The sequence below is a fragment of the Pongo pygmaeus genome, chromosome 3 (assembly GCF_028885625.2).
Source record: "Pongo pygmaeus isolate AG05252 chromosome 3, NHGRI_mPonPyg2-v2.0_pri, whole genome shotgun sequence".
NCBI classification, from domain to species: domain Eukaryota; kingdom Metazoa; phylum Chordata; class Mammalia; order Primates; family Hominidae; genus Pongo; species Pongo pygmaeus.
This window is the reverse complement of record NC_072376.2, coordinates 111,205,066-111,227,108: the sequence shown is the minus strand read 5'-3', so window position 1 is coordinate 111,227,108 and position 22,043 is coordinate 111,205,066. Positions and strand designations below refer to the sequence as shown.

The 22,043-nt window shown below is 40.4% G+C and overlaps 1 pseudogene; it reads left to right on the top strand.

The window, feature by feature from the left end:
• The first annotated feature begins 4,540 nt into the window (after positions 1-4,540).
• Positions 4,541-21,824, top strand: LOC129034721 (mitochondrial import receptor subunit TOM7 homolog; annotated as a pseudogene).
• Positions 21,825-22,043: the final 219 nt, after the last annotated feature.

The following is a 22,043-nucleotide window of genomic DNA, read 5'->3' as shown; positions in this document are numbered from 1 at the left end:
CTCAAGACAAGCCTGGCCAACATAGTAAAACCTGGTCTCTACTAAAAATACAAAAACTAACCAGGCATGATGGTGGGTGCCTGTAATCCCAGCTACTAGAGAGGCTGAGGCAGGAGAATCACTTGAACCTGGGAGGCAGAGGTTGCAGTGAGCCGAGATCGCACCATTGCACTCCAGCCTGGATGACACAGTGAGACTCAGTCTCAAAAAAAAAAAAAAAAAAAAAAAAAAGGGAAAAGGAAGAGCGAGAAAGGGAAGGAGGAAAAGCAAATATAGTACATTACCAAGGTCTAGCCATGGACAATGGGGATTCAATTTCACCCAGAGCTCTGAGAAGCATATGGTGTTCCTCCCAGGACTGTCCCCTGAAGGACAGGAGGCCAGAGCATGTGTCCATCAGTTCCCATCCTTACTTGAGGATTGCTCCGAGAGATGTTAAGTCTCTGACATTTCTGGTCTTCCTTGTGCATAGGCAGATGCTTGTGGCAGGCATTGGGACAGGCCCTGAGGCTGAAAATGGAAAGATATCACAGGCAGGTACCTGAGGGGAGGCCTAAGACTGCACAGAACTGTCCATTACCCTTGCTCTGCGATTAAAAGTGAGATGAGGAAATGTGGCATGGAGCACAGATACCTTACCTTAAGCTTTCGTATTGTAAACATATATGATTCATAAGAGCCCTCAGAACAAGTAGAGCTCATGATTGGCCTCCTTGTGAACAACTAATTACACTGAAAATTGGAATTTGGGAGCAATTTCTAATCTCTTTGGAATTTAAAAAAAATCAGCTTTAATAAGAATCCACACCAATACCAGGTTACTTACACCAGCAAGGCCATAGAAATAAATCTCCTTTTTCTCCTCCCCCAAAGTTAGCATAAAAAGCAAGACTCAGGCAGAAACCAAATACAGCTTTCCAAAGAGACCCTGGGAAAGAACCCGAGAGTAAACTACACCAAACAACAGGGGCTCCAGGACCCAAGGAGCCCACAGGGGCTCAGCTTGGTGTCCTGAGCCCTTGTTGATTCATGCGTCTGGGGCATCGTTTTTATTTGAGAAGGAATTTTTTATTACATCACACGTGAGAATAATGTTTATTAGAAAAGTTGTTAGATTTATTTATATAATTAAAGGAAATCAACCAGGCAGTGCTGGTGATTTAGAGTGTCGTTATGTGTAAAGAGAGATGGTCAGTGCTTCAATTTATTCTTAGGCAGTATTTCTCAAACCCTTTTGACCATGATTGACCCAGAAGAAGACATACATTTCACACAATGACTCAGTAGACACATACATACATACATAACTGACACAAAAGTTCCACAAGATAATCCTTCCTACATGCTGTGCTTTGTACTCTGATATTTTCTTTCTTTTTATTCTATCTTATTTGTTCTATTCTTTTTTTACAATGCTAGTCTAGACTCACTAGGTTGTTTCTATGACCTACTAGTAGGTCACAAACTGCAGTTGGAAAAACACTTCCCTAGGGCACCATAGCTTTGCACTCATAGTTCCACAACTGATTTGTTTCCTTCCGTGTCATAAATCAATGTACATATAATTTATTACCTACTATCACCATGGAATTGTTTTCTTATCCAGCCTTTTTTCCCTACCAAATCTTTTTCCTTCAACTAAGAGTGTTATAGTATAGAAGCTGCTGTTTTGGACACTTCGGAAACATTTCTAAATCCTTTGGTACTTCACTCTAAAAAGGACAAGTGATAAGACTTACAAAAAGAGCATCCTGGAGTAGGATGGTTCAAGGTGCAAGAAACAGACATCCCATCACCAGCTATCCTAAATAATACAGAAATACACTATCCCACAATGAGAGGGTTCATAGACAGGCTTGGTTGCTTCAGTGGCTCAGTGATGTCACCTAGGACCCTGGTTCCTTCCATCTCTAGGTTCTGCCAACCTCCCTGTTGGTTCATTCTTAAGCTGATAACAAGATAATTGCAGATCCTCCGGGTATCACATTCAGGCACAACTACATCTAAAGGGGAAGAAAAAGAGTGACTCTCTTCTACCAGTGGTTCTTTTATGGAGAAGCTCCCAGCAGATGCCTTGTCATATCCCATTGGCTATAATCAGGACACATGCCAAATCAATAACTGGTAAGGAAGATATTACCCTTCAACAAACGAGTTTATGGAGAAGAAAGAGATACCTGCACAATTAAGTCAAAAATCTTTGAAGTTATCATTGACTCTCCCATTTTTTTTCATATTCCACATCTAATTTGTCATCAAATCCTGATGATTCTACTTCTAAATATATCCAGAATCAGACTACTACCCACTGTGTCCATTGCTACCACTCTGGTCCTAGTCACCATAATCTTCCACTTGGATATTATTGCTATAGTCTCCAAATTGGCTTCCTTCCATTCTCCACACTGCTCCTCAGAGTACCCTCTTCTCCAAACAGAGTAACCTTGCTATTCAAACAACATTATCAGGAGCCTGTCTCTCCCCACCTCTCCACAGTGCTTGTCTCCACATTGCCCATATTCAGACATACTGTCACTAAATGGGACAGCAATGAACATCAGGACTCCAACTAACATCTTATTATCTTAGCAACCTGCTGGAAAGAGATCCTATCCCAAAAGTCTAGCCACATTTCCAACCACATGTTGTAAAACATGGCCCCCACAAATTATTGAGCTGAGCGTCAGTTTTCTTTTCTGTAAGTTGTGGATAGTAATAACAATACATATTTCACAGATCACTGTAAGGAAATTTTGCTTGATGTATCTAAAGGCAACTTACATAGGATTTGGCCAAAAGTAGCCACTTAATAAATATTTATTCATTGTTAATTTTCAGTTATGGGTGAGTTGATTGTAGTTACTGCTTTAGAGAGCTATTAGAAATCAACATCATTTATCAATGCTTAAGATGAGCACTTTTTGTATATTATCTTGCGCTTTGTTTTATGAGAATAATTTCTTCAGTTATATTGCCAAGTTTTCCCTGTGAAATAAGGTAGATAAGAGATGGTTTTAAAATTTGGAAAGCCTAGATTCAGAGCCTGGTTCTGCCACTAAAACATTTGGGATCTTATGCAACTGAATTACCTTCTATGAGACTCAACTTACTTATTTTAAAATGAGGATAGTGATACTTACCTTACTGGGGTTACTGGAAGGATTAAATGAGATGATATTTATTATTTACCTGGCACCATGTCAAGTTTAATAGACAGTGACTATTGTTGTTATCAGCCTAGCATGGTGTCCCCCACACAGTGACTACTCAGTAAATGCACACTTGGGATTAGATTAGACACACATTCCAGACCATCAGGTTTGGTGGTTCACACTTGAACTCTCGGGGCAGTTCTGCTTCCATAGGTATTTCTACAAACTCACTCTTCTTAAGAATTTCCTTGGACACAGAGTTCTGCACAGTCAGGGCTACAAGACACTTCTTTGGTTTAATAACTACCCAAAAAAAGATTTATTTTATCATAGTTTTTCTTAAGCTAAATTTTATTTCACATCAATAACTATTCTTGTGTGTCATTTCCATCCTATACTAATCTTTATTCTCAAGACTATTTCAAAGGGGCTATGGGGCAAAGAGGAGTCAGGAGAGAGTGTGCCTGTGCCCTGACTTCTCCTAAACTTTTGGTTTAGGAGAGATGTGTGTGTGGATCGAGTGTGGCAGGGGATAACCAGGTAGAGAAACAGCACTGATATTTTGGCACCAGTTGGTGATATTACCATCTTCATTCAGTAGGTTTCTCTTTTTGTCCATGATATGGTTTGGCTCTGTGTCTCCATCCAAATCCCAAATCTCACGTTTAATTGTCATTCCTATTGTTGGGGGAGGGACCTGGTGGGAGGTGATTGGATCATAGGAGTAGATTTCTCTCTTGTTCTCATGATAGTGGATAGTGAGTGAGTTCTCATGAGATCTGATTATTTAAAAGTGTGTGACACTTCCCCCTTCACTCTCTTCCTCCTGCTCCACCTAAGACATGCTTGCTTCCCCTCACCTTTCACCATGATCGTATGTTTCATGAGGCCTCCCAGCTATGCTTCCTGTATAGCCTGCAGAACTGTGAGTCTATTAAACCTCTTTTCTCCATAAATTCCCTAGTCTCTGGTAGTTCTTTATAGCAGCGTGAGAACAGACTAATATAGCCCATTTTTGGTTTATTACAAAAAAAATTTGTTGGGGTCATTTAATATACTGGGCTGCCTGGTTGATGTAGAGCAATGCAGAGGCTGCAAGGCACAGCCTAGGCCCTGAAGAAACATGAGAGCTGTGAGAGAGAGGGTTGCAGAGTGGATGTGGGTGGAAGGGATTCTAGTGGAAGAAAACTTGAAGGAAGAGTGCTGGGGACTACAGCAGAAAGGAGAGTATAAGAAAGCAGCAGAAAGGGGGGAGCGGAGAGAGAAAGCTGGAGAGTAAGGTGGGACCATATCATGGGTCCAGGAGTTAGAATTTTCATGTCACAAATCCTATCATGAGGGGCATCAGAAAGCAACTATTACCTCACCATGCCACCTTGGCTGTCTCCATGGTGACGCTGGGCAAAAAGGCCAAGCAGAGGCTGCAGTAGCTTTTCAAGGGCAGTCAATTTTCCATCTGCTGGGGCTTTATTCATCTCATGACTTACCTGGAACTAAAGAAGGGTATAGAGCCTGGGATGTCTGAACCAATCGTTTTGAGCCTGCTTTGGAGATAAAGGACTATTTGATCATCTGGATTTGGAAGCCATCAATGGACAGGAACAACATGGAGGTGTGCACTCTGATGGGGATAAGAAATGGGGCATCATTCAAATATTCCCTAATTGGCCAGGCACGGTGGCTCACACCTGTAATCCCAGCCCTTTGGGAGGTCAAGGCAGGTGGGTCAGTTGAGCCCAGGATTAGAGATCAACCTGGGCAGCAAGGCAAAACCCCAACTCTACAAAATTAGCTGAACCTATAGTTCCAGTTACTCAAGAGGCTGAGGTGGGAGGATTGCTTGAGCCTGGGAGGTTGAGGCTGCAGTGAGCTATGATGGCGCCACTGCACTCAGGCACCTAGCCTGAGTGAGAGAGCAAGACCCTATCTCAAATAAATAAATAAATATGTTTCCTGGTTGAATGGCACAGGACTGTTCATAGAGGCATATGTGGCAGAGTAGAAGCTCTACTGATTTTATGTATCAAAATGAATGTTTTTAACAATGAAAAGAACATATCTACCTAGACTCTCCACCTTTGGCTAATAAGGAATTATCCCTATTTGGCTAAAGAAGGAATAAGGTTTGGAGAGGTTAAGCGACTTTCTCAAGGTCACACAGTTTCCACAGGCCCTTTTTGGCATGAAGCAGATCCCAGAGCCACCCCTTTAATACGTCTGTGTTCTGAAAGGGGAGTCAATGTGAGTTACGAAAGATTTTCATAATCTAGTTGACCAATGAACTTCATAAATAATGACAACTACAAATATTTTAGTATTTATTTTAATCTATTTTCACTCAGCTCAGGAAATAATAATTTAAATAGAGGATCTGCTTAGATTTTATTTATTCGTGAAGCAACCACTACGTAGAAAGCACAAGGCTAGGGCTCTTCAGTGAAGAATAAACAGTGCAAGCTTTCTCTTCTACCAGTCATTTTCATCCTAAAATGAGTTCTGTGCTCCATCAAGGTAATAAAGCCAATCCATTTTGACACTGAGTTATCCATTATCCAATGCAAAGCAAATTTTAATATAAGAAAAAACAATACATATCAGATGGCTCAGTGGCAAAAAGATAAATGTAGGAATCTGACTGTTAAGGATCCAAGCTCCATCACTTCCTAGCCACTTGGCTTTCAGCCAATTATTTAACCTTTAACCTCTCTACTTCCTTTTTTATAAACAGGCCATGATAATGGAAGGCTTCATAGCACTTTTTTTTTTTTTTTTTTTTTTTTTTTGGAGATGGAGTCTTGCTCTGTCCCCCAGGCTGGAGTGCAGTGGTGCGATCTTGGCTCACTGCAAACTCGGCCTCCTGGGTTCAAGTGATTCCCCTGCCTCAGCCTCCTGAGTAGCTGGGACAACAAGCGTGTGCCACCACACCCAGCTAATTTTTGTAGCTTTAGTATAGACTAGGTTTCATCGTGTTGGCCAGGCTGGTCTCAAACTCCTGACCTCAAGTAATCCATCCGCCTTGGCCTCCCAAAGTGTTGGGATTATAGGCATGAGCCACCATGCCCAGCTGCATTTTGACAATATTGTATAAAACAACATACATAAAGCACTTAGCAATGTTCAGTCACCTAACAAGCACTTAATCAATATGTGTTCCCTTCTCCTCTCACTGTAAAACACAAGCTTCAAGTAATCTCTCTTTATTGTGATAGCACTTCTCTATAATCTTCCCCTTTGCAATCAATTACTAAAATGACCATATTAACTTTCTGAAGTTTTAGGTTATACTTTTTATCTTTTTTCACAGAATAACGGTTAACTTAATCTAAGCTACTTGCCTTTTATTCTACTAGTAGCTGCATGGCACATAGGGTGTAACTTAAAGAAATATAGAGTCTAATATTAAATGCTCATTTCATGTAGTATTCTTTTAAATGAATCAAATCCCCCAATTTGTTAGATTATTTTAAAACCAGCTAAGCAAACACATAGTCTTGGCACTCTATAGATTCCTGCTTAGATCACCTATCCTTGAACATATTAGAATTCAGATTTTTAAAGTTTCTGTTTCTAACTGTGGTTTCCTTCAAAACAATATTAAGTTCCTTCACATAAGGCACATACTACATAAATAAGTTACGCCCACTACTTGCAGAATGCTGCTCATACAAGAACCACAAGAAACCGACCAGAAAAGATAACAAAATTTCTCTAACCCTTGGAACAAGCAATATTTGTGGCATAGAAAACGGGGGGCAAAGAAGGAAACAGAACTTAGTGAATCCATTCAAATCTCAGCCAAAGGAATTAGAAAACTGTAACCTTGATGGTACAAGCAAGATTTGCCTTTATTTCTCAAATATCAGTAAAGGAAACCATGAACAGTGGGAGGGTTCCTTCTATTTTCCCAAATAGAGTTCTCTTTCCTTTGGAAATAGAAGGGATATAGGAAGGCCATCACGTGGCTTTACAAATAACAAACTGAATTACTTTACGGCCAGTTTTACTACCACGAAAATGAGAGTTTTTTTTCCCAAATGTGGCTAATGATGGGCGTGTTGGGCTAGGACAACTTAATTTCTAATTCCAGAACTAACACACATATGCTTGGTTTCCCTCATCCTGGCTTTTCTGTTGCTGCCATAAATTATGTTAATAGTACATTTTCTTCTTTGAGAGGAATAACAGAGTGACTGTTTATAGTTTGTTTTTTAATTATTTTGTTAGTTTTGATATATTTGACCAGAGAGGAATCTGCCAAACATAATAATATGTAAGCAAGTCAACATGCATCCTGAAGCTGGAAGTTCCTTCAGGGTGAGGAACATTCTTGAAATTTTTTTCACATCCTTTAGGGTGGTAGCTAGTGGATATGGGTGAGGTGTCCATAGACCACGGCATTCAAAAGAGATTCAGGGCTGGGAAGATGGCAAAGTAGGAAAGACCAGAAATCTATCTCCCTATCTACTCAACAATTACACTGGAGGAATTTGTCTAGTAACTATTTTAGGTCTCTAGAGTATATTGAAGGCTTACGTATTACAGGAGAAGACATGGGTGGTAAATTGTAGTTAATTTTGGCAAATTTAAGTTCTCAGCACAATAGCAGCTACCCATCCTCTATCCCGAGCCCCATGGCAGGCAGCTGTGCATGTGTTCTTGAAGTAGTTTGCACACACTTTACAGGAGCCAGGATGGGCAAAAAGAACACTGTTCTCCAAATATCAGGCATCTGTGTAATGATTGCTGATTGCTACTTCTGATCACAGAGGGTCCCACAAAGAGGTAAGTAGTGGCCATTGTTATTGTACCTCCCACCATTGTTGCAAGCCCCTCCAGCTCAAGCTGAAGTGACTCCAGAGGATTTAAAGGGCTGCCATCATTTTACCCACCCCTTTTATTTTTCTATTTTTCTCCTTTTGGGAGATAGACATTAAAGACTAGGACATTCAAAAGCAACTGTATACATGAGATAAATTAGAGAGTGATTGTGCTTGTCCAGGGAAAGGTTCAGACTTAGAAAAGATTTGAGAAGATCCTAAGTTTATACCTAAGGTTGATCCTTGGCACAGGGACAACAGTCTACAACAATAAAAGCAAACAAAAACAATCAACAAAAACAATAACACAAGATAGTGAACCCTGGAAAAAAGGAAGAACCACATTTCCAGAGCTACTATATTAATAGATTTGGATGCCCACTTTTCAACAAAAAACTACAAGGCATACAGAGAAACAAGAAAGTTTGGCTCATTCAAAAGAAATAAACTAACAAAATTATCCTTGATAAAGACTTAGACAAAACTTTAAAACATTGCCTTAAAGATGCTAAAAGTACTAAAAGATTTAGAGAAAGTAAAAAAAAAGTATGAACAAAATAAAAGTATCAATAAAGAGAAGAAATCTAAAAGGAAACCAAAAAGAAATTCTGCACCTGAAAAGTACAATAAGTGAAGTGAAAAATTTACTAGTATGATTTGAAGGCAGATTTGAGTAGGCAGAGGAAAGAATCAGAAAACTTGAAGATAGAACAATTAAAATTATTAAGTCTGAGGGATAGAAAGAAACAAGATTTTGAAAAAAGTGAATAGAGCCTACAGGGCCTGTGGGATACTATCAAGCAGACAACCATAAGCGTTTTAGAAGTCCCAGAAGGAGAAGGAAGAGAGAAAGGGGCAAAGAGAATATTTGATAAAATAATGGCTGAAAATTTCCAAATTTGATTAAAGACATAAATATCCAAGGAGACAAACAAACTCTAAGTAAGATAAACTCAAAGAGACTCACATTGAGACACACTATAATCCAACTTTTGAAAGACAAACACAGAAAATCTTGAAGGCAGCAAGAAAGAAGTGATTCATCACATATGGGAGATCCTCAATAAAATTATCTGCAGACTTCAGAGACTTTGGAGGCTAGAAGACAGTGGGCTGATATATGAAAACCACTAAAAGAAAAGAAAAAAACTTGTTAATCAAGAATTCTATTTTGAGCAAAACTAAGCTGAAGTTTATTACCACTGGACCAGACCTGAAAGAAATGTTCAAGAGACTCCTGCAGGGTGAAATGAAAGAACACTAAACAATAACTTGAAGCCATATGAAGAAAGGAAGATCTCAATAAAGGTGAATAAATGAGTGATTTAAAAAGCTACTATTATTGTGACAAGGATTTGTAACTCCGCTTTTTGTTTTCTACATGATTTAAGAGTCTAATATATATATATTTAAAAGTATTAGCCCTGGCCGGGGACGGTGGCTCATGCCTGTAATCCTAGCACTTTGGAAGGCCAAAGCAGGCGGATCATCTGAGATCAGGAGTTTAAGACCAGCCTGACCAACATGGAGAAACCGCATCTCTACTAAAAATACAAAATTAGCTTGGTGTGGTGGCGCATGCCTGTAATCCCAGCTACTTGGGAGGCTGAGGCAGGAGAATCACTTGAACCCGGGAGGCGGAGGTTGCAGTAAGCCGTGATCGTGCCATTGCACTCCAGCCTGGGCAACAAGAGTGAAACTCCATCTAGAAAAAAAAAATGTATTAGTCTAAAAGCTAGTATTGTTGTAACTTTGGTTGCAACTGCACGTTTTGTTTTCTACATAATTTAAGAGACTAATGCACTTAAAAGAATTATTTATTTGGAAGGCATACAATGTATAAAGGTATCATTTTTTGACATCAGTAAGAAACAGGTGGGGACAAAGCTATAAAAGAGCAGAGTTTTGTATATTACTGAAGTTAAGCTTGGTATAAATTCCAATTAGAATCCTAGAACTTTAGGCTAGTCAATGTGATCCCTATGGTAACCATAAAACATAGGTATAGAATAGAATATGTGCAAAAGTAAATAAGAAATAAATGTCTACATTTTACTATTAAAAAATCAAACACAAAAGATGACGGTACTGCAGGAAATGAAGGACATAAAAGCTATAAGGCATATAAAAAATAAATATCAAAATGATATAAGTCCTTCTTTATCAATAATTACTTAAATATAGATGGATTGAATGATCCAGTCGAAAGACAAAGATTGGCAGAATGGATAAAAATGCATGATTCAAATATGCGCTGTTTATAAGAGATTCACTTTAAATCCAAAGACAGAAATAGGTTAAATATAAAAGGACAGAAAAAGATATTCCATGCAAATAGTAACCAAAAGGTGGCTTTACTAATATCAGAAAAAATAGACTTTATATCAAAGAACGTTATAAGAACAAAGAAGGACATTATACATTAATAAATGGTTAGATACAGCAGGAAGATAATTATGACATTTACATACTTAATAACAGACCATCAAATATAGGAAGCAAAAACTGACAGAATTGAAGGGAGAAATAGACACAATAACTCAATGATATAGGTGCAATTATTCACAATTCAGAAATAGGAAAACTATGGCTTAGAAAGAAAGACAAAGTCATTTGCCCAAAGTTGTGCAGCTAGTAAGTGATGAAGCCAGGGTTTGGATTCAAGAATTTTGATTCTTGAATGTGGACTTAATTACTTAATTACTATACTGTATCTCTTCCTTGAAAGAAAAAAAAGTACAATTTTTGCTTTATTCCCCTAAAGTTTCAGTATTTTGTGCTCAAAAGTCTTGTCACGTCGATTTTTTTAAAAACCATCTTGTGAACTTCTATGAGCCTGAAAAGTTGTCTCAAAGTCCTTTAATTATGAAAATTCCATGTTTGAGGATGCAATTCTGTGACTCAAGGTTCTTTGACTTAGCTATCTTGTTTTATTTAACTAAACATCTATAATGTAATGCTCTGCTTCAGCTTCTCTTAAATGTCCCATAAACTGTGATAATCATTAGGGCAGAAGCAGGAAGAAAACTCATGATCTTAAGATTATTTTCTTTGTAACACGTGATGAATCAGACTTGCAAAATTCAAAGCATAAAAATTCCTAATGAATGCTAATTCTGTAGAAGATGTGCATATCACTCTCTTTCAAAAACAAAACTTTTTTTAGGTGTTCTGTTTGTGGCAGATTTTCCAAGTTTAGACTTGTGTTCTCATTCTTTATCACTATGTGGATAGAACCCAATTATTAGGTCATAAATACAGTGAGAATCTTATATCTATCAATGACATGAAACAAGTCATTTAATTCTTTGGGTCTGGAATGGTTAATTTCAGGTGTCAATTTGACTGGATTCAGGGACATGCAGATAACTGCTGGTGAAGCATTGTTTCTAGATATGTCTGTGAGGGCGTTTCAGAAGAGACTGGCATTTGAATAACTGGACTAGGAAGATCCCCCCTCTCCCAGTGCAGGCCTATACCATCCAGTTGACTGAGGGCCTGACAGAACAAAAAGGCAGAAGAAAGGCAAATTTGCTCACACTCTCTTCTGGAACTGGGACACCCATCTTCTCCTGCCCTTGGATATCAGAACTCCCAGGCCTTTGGACTCCAGGACTTGCACCAGATACTCCCCAATTTTCAAGCTGTCAGCTTAGGACTGAGAGTTACACCATTGGCTCCCCTGGTCCTCAGGCCCTTGGATTTGGACTGAGCCATGCTACCATCTTCCCTTGTTCTTCAGCTTGCAGACAGGATACTGTGGGACTTCTCAGCCTCCATAATCAAATGAGTCAATTCCCGAAGTAAATCCCTTCTGATATATCTATATCTCTGTCTGTCTATCTATCTGTTTATCTATCTATCTGTCTGTCTATATTCTATTGGTTCTATTTCTTTAGAGAACTATGACTAATACAGGTTCTGAGTATTTTCACTTTTAAAATGAAGTTTGGTATAAGGCCACCTTCAAACCTATTCTCTACCCTTTCCCTTCTACTGAATGTTCTGTGGTCCTATGGCCTGCATCAACAGGTTTTCTTGCCCTCTGACTTCCAGTTGGGTTCAGCCAATGGGAGGCATCAGCAACAGAAGACCAGAAGAAGGTACACTTACTTGACCAGATACCTCCTTGTTAGCAGTAAATGCAACAGCAACATTTCTCTACCAAAGATCGCTGCATCTTGTACAACCACAGCTCTTCAAGTTCCAATGACCACTTCCTCCCCTTCCCCTCAAACAGTAGTAGTGGCTTCCTGCCTATCTTAACCTTATCTTCACCCTGACTGATACAGAAGATATGAGTTTAAGTAAACTCTAAAGTTTACCTTTTCGATATGTCCTAGAAAGGTATTCTTTGCTGGGAGATCATATTATTATAATGCTTAGCCAATAAATGATACTCTGAGGGAGCCAGCATGTATAAATGAGAGGACACCGGACTGGGAGGCAGGAGCTCAACAGGGCTACTAAGTAGTTAGATAACTTTCTTCCTGATATGGTTTGGCTGTGTCCGCACCCAAATCTCATCTTGAATTGTAGTTCCCATAATCCCCAGGTGTCATGAGAAGGACCTGGTGTGTAATTGAATCATGGGTGTATTAGTCCATTTTCACACTGCTGATAAAGACATACCTGAGACTGGGCAATTTACAAAAGAAAGAGGTTTAATTGGACTTACAGTTCCACATGGCTGGAGAAGCCTCACAATCATGGTGGAAGGCAAGGAGAAGCAAGTCGCATCTTACATGGATGGGCAGCAGGCAAAGACAGAATGAGGAAGACACAAAAGCAGAAACCCCTTATAAAGCCATCAGCTCTCATGTGATTTATTCACTACCACAAGAACAGTGTGGGTGAAACTTCTGCTGTGATTAAATTATCTCCAACTGGGTCCCTCGCACAACACATTGAAATTATGGGAGTACAATTCAAGATGAGATTTGGGTGGGGACACAGAGCCAAACCATATCATTCCACCCCTTACCCCTCTCAAATCTCATGTCCTTACATTTCAAAACAAATCATGCCCTCCCAATAGTCCCCCAAAGTCTTAACTTATTTCAGCATTAATTCAAAAGGCCACAGTCCAACATCTTATCTGAGACAAGGCAAGTCTCTTCTGCCTATGAGTCTGTAAAATCGAAAGTAAGGTAGTTATTTCCTAAATACAATGGAGATACAGACATTGCGTAAATACAACAGTTCCAAATGGGAGAAATTGGCCAAAACAAAGGGGTTACAGGGCCCATGCAAGTCCAAAATTCAATAGGACAATCAAATTTTAAAGCTCCAAAATGATCTCCTTTGACTCCAGGTCTTACATCCAGGTCACGTTGATGCAAGAGGTGGGTTCCCATGGTCTTGGGCAGCTCCATCTTTGTGGCTTTGCAGGGTACAGCTTCCCCACCCAAGCTGCTTTCATGGGCTGGAATTGAGTGTCTGCAGCTTTCCCAGGGACATGGTGCAGCTGTAGGTGGATCTACCATTCTGGAGTCTGGAGGACGGTGGTCCTCTTCTCACAGATCCACTAGGTGGTGCCCCTGTAGGGACTCTGTGTGGGAGCTCCAACCCTACATTTCCCTTCCGCACTGCCGTAGCAGAGGTTCTCCATGAGAGCCCCATCCCTGTGGTAAACTTCTGCCTGGACATCCAGGCATTTCTATACATCCTCTGAAATCTAAGTGGAGGTTCCCAAACCTCAATTCTTGACTTTTGTGCACCCACAGGCTCAACACCATGTGGAAGCTGACAATGCTTGTGGCTTGCACCCTCTGAAGGTCCAAGCTCTATGTTGGCCCCTTTCAGCCATGGCTAGAGTGGCTAGGACACAGGGAACCAAGTGTCTAGACTGCATACAGCCCAGGAATCCTGGGTCTTGCACATAAAACCATTTTTTCCTTCTATACCTCTGGGTCTGTGATGGGAGAGACTGCCACAGAAGTCTCTGACATGCCCTGGAGACATTTTCCCCGTTGTCTCAGTGATTAACATTTGGCTCCTCGTTACTTATGCAAATATCTGCAGGCAGCTTGAATTTTTCCTCAGAAAATGGGATTTTCTTTTCTATCACATGGTCAGGCTGCAAGTTTTCCAAACTTTTATACTCTGCTTCCCTTTTAAAACTGAATGCCTTTAACAGTACCCAAGTCACCTCTTGAATGCTTTGCTGCTTAGAAATGTCTTCGCCAAATACCCTAAATCATCTCTCTCAAGTTTAAAGTTTCACAAATCTCTAGGGCAGGGGCAAAATGCCACCAGTCTTTTTGCTAAAATGTAAGTAACAAGAGTCACCTTTGCTCCAGTTCCCAACAAGTTCTTCATCTCCATTTGAGACCACCTCAGCCTGGATTTCATTGTCCATATCATCAGTATTTTTTGTCAAAGCCATTAAATAAGTCTCTGGGAAGTTCCAAACTTTCCCACATTTTCCTGTCTTCTTCCAAGCCCTCCAAACTGTTCTGACTTCTGCCTGTTACCCAGTTCCAAAATTGCTTCCACATTTTTGGGTATCTTTTCAGGAATGCCCCACTCTACTGGTACCAATTTACTGTATTCATCGATTTTCATGCTGTTAATAAAGACATATCTGAGACTGGGCAATTTACAAAAGAAAGGATTAATTAGACGTACAGTTCCACATGGCTGGGAAAGCCTCACAATCATGGCAGAAGGCAGGGAGGAGCAAGTCTCATTTTACATGGATGGCAGCAGGCAAACACAGAGTGAGGAAGACGCAAAAGAGGAAACCCCTGAAGAAACCATCAGATCTCATGAGACCTATTCACTACCTGAGAACAGTATGGGGGAAACTTCCCCATGATTAAGTTATCTCCCACCAGGTCCCTCCCACAACACATGGGAATTATGCAAGTAAAATTCAAGATGAGATTTGGGTGGGGACACAATGGGGGTGATTTCCTCCATGCTATTCTTGTGATAGTAAGTTCTCATGAGATACGAGATAGGTTTTATAAGAGGATTCCCCCTTCACTGTGCACTCATTCTCTATCCTGCTGCCATGTGAGAAAGGATATGTTTGCTTCTCCTTCTTCCATGATTGTAAGTTTCCTGAGGCCTCCCCAACCATGCTGAACTATGAGACAATTAAACCTCTTTCCTTTGTAAATTACCCAGTCTCAGGCAGTTCTTTATAGCAGTGTGAGAATGGACTAATACACTTCCTTTCTTTCTTTTAAAACTGTGGTAAAATACACATAACATAAAATTTACCATTTTAACCATTTTCAAGTATATAGTTCAGTGGTAATAAGTATTTCATACCATCACCACCATCTATATAATTTTTTCATTTTACAAAACTAAAACTCTGTACCCGTTAAACAATAACTCTTCATTCTCCCTCTCTTCAGCTCCTGGGAACCACTGTTCTACTTTCTGTCTTTATAAATTTTCCTACTGTAGGTACCTCAGGTAAGTGGAATGACATATTATTGCTTTTATGCAACTGGCTTATTTCACTTAGCATAATGTCCTCTAGGTTCATCCTTGAGGGTGTGTCAGAATTTCCTTCTTTTTAAGGCAAAATAGTATTGCATTGTATGCATATATCGCATTTTGCTTACCCAATCATCTGTTGATGGATACTGGGTTGCTTCCACTTTTTGTCTATTTTGAATAATGCTGCTATAAACATGGGGGTACAAATAGATTTTCAAGACCCTAGCTTCAATTCTTTTAGATATATACCAAAAAGTGGAATTTCTAGATTATACGGTAATTCTATTTTTAATTCTTTGATGAACCACCATATTGTTTTCCACAGCAGCTGCACCATTTTACTTTCCCACCAGCAGGGTTCCAATGTCTCTACATCCTCACCAACGCTTGTTATTTTCTGTTTTTTAAATGGTAAACATCCTATAGGTAAACAACTTTCAACAAAGTTGTTTCGTTTAACACCTATTCCTCCATTCATGGAATGAGGCTCTGGGAATACAAGAAACAGACCCTGCTTTAGTGGAACAGACAAAAACAACAAAAGAGAAATAAAATATTTACAAATCATGATAAATGCTATGAAGGAAATAAGGAGATGAGGCTGATGATAATGGGAACTACTTTGAAAACCTTTTATGAAGCCACATTTAGATAAATGGAAGGAAAAGATTGTAGAAATGGGCAGTCTTTGCCATGGGGCAAAGAACATGCAAGGCCTTGGGGCTAGAAAGAGCTGGGATGTTCCAACTGCAGAGAGAACAACAGTGGGACTGGAAAGAGTGTAGCAGGAGGGTATAAGGATGGAGAGAAAGGCAGGGGCCTCGGTGTTCAGGGCCTTATGAGCCATTTTTCAGATCTGGGGTTTATTCAATGTTCTGTAGGAAGTCGGTGAAGAGTTTTATTTGGGAGAATGGCATGTTCTGAACTCTGGACTAAACACAGACCTTTTAAGCCTCGGTTTAGTAAGTGTCTTCTCAAGAGCTCCTTTGCAGCTTCAAGTCTGCAGATCAGAAGTTCAGCAAGGCTTCAAAGGTTCCTAGAAGCCTTGTTGCACAGTGGTTAAGAACTCATGCTCTGAGGTCAGGCATACTTGGATTCAAATCCCAGCTCTACTGCCTACTAGATATGTGACTTTGAGCAAGTCACCCAAGCCCTCAGATTTTCAGTTTCTTCCACAGGAAAATGAGAGAATACTGGTGCTTTCCTTACCAAACTGGTTAAGCATAAAATGAGAAAATGTATACAAATTCCTTAACACGGTGCCTAGTGCACACTAAAGTCTAAAAACCTTCAGCCATTATGATTACCAGAGCAGCAAGGGATGCTGAAGGCATTGGCATTGTGGCATAGACAACATAGTTTAAAGGAAAATGTATGGATTTTGGAGTTAAAAAACTCATATTCATTCATTCATTCAGCAAGCTTTTACTAAGGGCCTATTATGTCCCTACTTCTAAGAAAACATGAGAACACTGTCCTGGCTTTCAAGAAGCAACAACACAAACACATCTAATTATAATACAGTGTGCTAAGTGCAATGGGAGATGTATGGATAGGGTATCATAAGTGCAAAGAGAAGGGGCACCCAACCAAGACTGGGGATAGGGAGTTAGGGAAGGTCCCTAAAGCAAGTGACAACTGAGCCAAGTTTTATAGGATAAATTGTGTGTGAAGTGAAGGGCATCTACACAGAGAGGACCACATGAGCTCCGGCATGGAGGCAAGCAGCAGCAGAGTGTCAGGGGAACAAGAGGTAAATAGAGGAGGAGGCTAGTATGTTAAGTGTTGTGAGCCAGCTAAGCGGCTGAGGAGGGATAGGCAGGTCTCAGATCAGAGAGGCCTTTTATAATAGGCTAAGGAACTTGGAGTTTACCCTGTAGGCAATGGTTAACTATTAGAACATTTCTAGCAGCAGAACACCGTGTCCAGATTTGAGTTTTACATGGTTCGTTCTGTTACATAGGAAATCGGTGTAACTGGGGAAAAAGTGAAAGAAAGGAGAACAGGTAGGAGGCAACTGCAGTGAACGAGTCAAGAAAGAGACAGTGTGAATCTGAATTAGGACATTGGACATAAGGATGGAGGAGATGAGGCAGATTTTTAAGTATTTTTAGAAGAGCAAATTGGCAGGACACAATGAGTTATCAGATGTAGAAGTGCTAAGAAACAGAGAGGAGTCAGGGATGACTACAAGCTATTGACTTGGGTGCCTGGCTGGATGGCACACACAGAAACTAGAAGGCGAGCTTGAAGTGGATGCTGTGCTGCTCTGCTTCAAGACAGAAGCCATCATTTCCCCAGCCTCCAGGAAGGATGGTTGCTGATGGCTCACAGCTGAGCCCTCTGTAGCCCAGGGGAGCTGCTTTGCTCAAGGTTATACTCCCTTGACAGGGGCAGCCCACATTCAATGGCTGGTTGATGTAGGGGCACAAAAGCCAGGCTCCTTTCCTTAATTCAGGAAAACTGATAGGCCATTCCAGCCCCAGAGCTCCAAGGCAGGAGCTGATAAATGGTGTCCCATTGATAAATGTCTTGTATACAGATACATGCTTCAGAGTGTTTCTTAGAGGACCAGACCTTAGATGAGAAGACATTCCAGTTTTGGGTGAATTGAGCTGGATATATCCGTAAGACTTCCAGGTTGAGGTATCCAGCTGGCTTTTAGATACCTAAACCTTAAGCTCCAGGGAGAACTATGATCTGGAAATACAAGATTTGGGAGTTATCAGCACACCAATAGTATTTGTCTATAATCCTTTACCTGTAGTTTCCAAATTCAAAAGAAAATCTAAAAAGCAAAAGTTTTTAAAAAACTTATTTGGTGGCAAAGCCTGATCAGATTTGAGCCCCTTTGACTGCAAAATATGACCTGAACACATAAGAGGACTATTTGCAGCCCCTTTGAAAAATCCTACTTAGTGTGAATATTTCTGTGTTTTGCTACAGAAATATCCATTTGTTTAACTATGGGTGCTGTCCCAAACTCTACTGGCACCAGTATGTAATTTTTACTATATGTTATATTACCTTTCCAAAATCTAAAAATCCTAAACTCTGAAGCCATCTGGCTCCAAGAGTTTCTGATAAAATATCTGTAATTGGGAGCATGAAAAAGAATAAGATTACCTAGGGAGAAAGTGTAGACAAAATGCAAGCAATAGAGAGATAACAGCAGCATTTTGGACTAGACACAGGAAGGGTGACCAATCAAAGAGAAGGGATATTCATAAAGTATAGCCAATCAGGAGAGTGCAGAATGCTGGAGGCCTAGAGAACAGAGAGCTTTAAGGAAGGGGATGATCCATGGACTCAAGTACAGCAGGGGTCTAAGAGGTTGGAAGTAGAACTTATCCTCCAGAGTTGGCAATTGGTGGTTGACGGATGATCATGGTGAGAGTAGTTCTGAGGAAAAGTGACAACAGAATGCAATACACTCCAATGCAGTGGATTCTGAAGTGAATGGGAAATGAGGCGAGAGATTATGTAGTTGTTAGATGGAGAAGGGTATGTTGTTGTAGCCTGAAGAAAGCCTTGGGTGTGTTTATAGGGAGAGAGGGAGAAGCAAAGAATGAGAGGCTGAAGATAAAGCAGAAAGTGAGGCAGGCTAAAGAGATAAGATCCAGGGGGAGGCAGAGATAACTCAGGAGTGCATGAGGTTGGGATCCAAGTACAGATGGGGATGTTGGGGGCTGGTCTTGACCTGGAGGAGGAACTCCTTATCTTCTAAGATTGGGAGAAAAGGGATCAGAAAGGGATTAGATAGAGAAAATGGATAGGTAGTGTAAATCAAGTATCTGAGATAGATCTCAATCAGTTTAGAGGTTTATTTTGCCAAGGTGAAGAACCATAGCCCATGACACAGCCTCCAGAGGTCCTGAGAACATGTGCCCAAGGTGGTTGGGCTACGACTTGGTTATATACATTTTTGTGAGACAGAAAGTTACAGGCAAAGACATAAATCAATATATTTAAGGTATACATTGGTTTGACTTGGAAAGGTGGGACATCTAGAAGTGGGGGCTTCCAGGTCATAGGTGGATTCAAAGACTTCCTGATTGGCAATTGGTCCAAAGAATTAAGCTCTGCCTGAAGAATTGAAGTCAGCTTGAGTTAAGATAAAAGGATTTGTATCACTGATCATTAGAGAAAAGCAAATCAAAACCACGATGAGATACCGTCTCACGCCAGTCAAAATGGCAATTACTAAAAAGTCAAGAAACAACAGATGCTAGCAAGGCTGCAGAGAGATAGGAATGCTTTTACACTGTTGGTGGAAATGTAAATCAGTTCAACCATTGTGGAAGACAGTGTGGTGATTCCTCAAAGACCTAGACCAGAAACACCATTTGACCCAGCAATCCCATTACTGGGTATATACCCAAAGGAATATAAATCATTCTATTATAAAGATACATGCATTCGTATATTTATTGCAACACTATTCACAATAGCAAAGACATGGAATCAACCCAAATGCCCATCAATGATAGACTGGATAAGGAAAATGTGGTACATATACACCATGGAATACTATGCAGCCATGAAAAGGGGTGAGTTCATGTCCTTTGCAGGAACGTGGATGGAGGTGGAAGCCATTATCCTCAGTAAGCTAATTGAGGAACAGAAAAACAAACACCATACGTTCTCACTCATAGTGAGAGCTGAATGATAAGAACACATGGACACAGAAATAGGAACAGCACACACTGGGGCCTGTGGGGTGGGGGAGAGCATCAGGAAAAGCAGCTAACACATGCTGGGCTTATTACTTAGATGATGGATTGATAGGTGCAGCAAACCACCATGGCCCACATTTACCTATGTAACAAACCTGCACATCCTGCACATTTACCCCAGAACTTTAAATAAATAAATAATTATCAGAAAACATTCCTTTGAACTCTCTGGAACAGGTCCTCTTTGATCTTATTACCCAGGTATTAAAAGTAGAAAAAGAGAAGCTGAGAGTATCCACCTAGACAACAGCAAAGCTGGATTATCTTTGTATCATTCTTAAGAACAATAAAAAGAACTACAACCCATAAAAAAAAGATAAAGGGGGTTGTGGAAGCCAAGGTTCTTGTCATGTTTATGTCACCTCCAGGTAGCAGGCTTCAGAGAGAATAGATGGTGAAGGTCTCTTACCAGATCTTAAAAAGGGATGGAGATTCTCCATAGAACGCAAGAATTTCCCCCATAAGAGACAGCTTTGCAGGGCCATTTCAAAATATGTCAAAGAAATATATTTAGGGGCAAAATACTTTGATTTTTTTTTCAGGGCCTGCTATCTGCTGTGACAGACTGCCACAATTACTACTTGAGACTGTCACTATGACAGTTACTACTGTTACTACTTGAGACCCTCATTATAGCAGTTACTACTGTTACTACTTCAGACCGACATTACGAGACGGAACGAAGGGGGACGAATGAACACAGAAATGAAAACTTAAAACAAAAGAAACTGTTTTAAAGAAAGGGGCCAGGGGAAGAAGAAGAGGGTTTCTTGCTTCTGGTGAGCAAAGGCAGAAGCCATGAGCTTCTACAGCCCTTCGTATTTATTGGGTAGCAAGAGCAGGGAGGAGGAGGTAACTATTGGTCAGCTGCTTGATTGATCACATTATTGCTAACAGGCTTCAGATGTGCCTAATCACAAGAAACACTTGTGTCTGGGTTGTGACTGCCCTCAGCATTCCTTCTGGGCCGCAGACAGTTTGTCTGTTTGCCAACATTCTGCATTTATGAGAACAGTTTGCTGTTTACTCATATAGCCTCCAGTGGTATACTGAGTTGATCACGACCCTCACTCTTTTGGCCTCCAACAATCTGCCATGTGATGCTCTACCAGAGTCAGTTTGGAATTTTGTATCTTATTGCTACAAAGAGTCTTTCCCAGTCTTAAGGTCTCTGTTTTAATGTTAATGCTGGTCAGTTGCCTAAACTCCAAAGAGAGAAGTGTATAATGAGGCATGTCCAACTCCTCCCCTTCCTGTCATGGCCTGAACTAGTTTTTCAGGTTCCTTTAGGAGCCCTTTGGCCAAGAGAGGAGTCCATTCAGTCATTTGGGGGCTTAGAATTTTAGTTTTGGTTTACAGCAGGAGAACATGAAGTTGAGGCTGATCGTCTGCTGACCTCCGTTTTCTCACTGAAGCAGATTAGCTCATCAGCTAAGAGTAAATGGGAGGCAAGTTGAAAAGAGATTTGGAGAAAGAGGTGAAAGTTTGGTGTCAAGAGAGGGAGCTAAGGAAAATTAGAAAGATGAACAATTGGTGGCCCAAAGTTAGAGAACATGCAGTGACATTAACTGACACTGTGGTGTGATTTTTTTCTGCCCCTAGCTCTCAGCTTGATGCACAGAGATGTTAATTAAACAAAATAAAATATCTAACCATTAAAAGTTGTCACAGAGAATTTAATGACAAAGAAAAATGCTTAAGATATTTGTGCCAGTTACTATTGGTACCTTCCTCAGAACCCCATGGCATTCATCTGTGTGCAGAGCTCTGTTGCTGAAAGGCTACTTGCTGTGAAGACCTGAAACTCTCTGCCTGAGGCTTTTCACTGGCCAGCAGTATGCTAGAAATCAATGCCAGGGAACTTCTCCATTCCCAGGGCA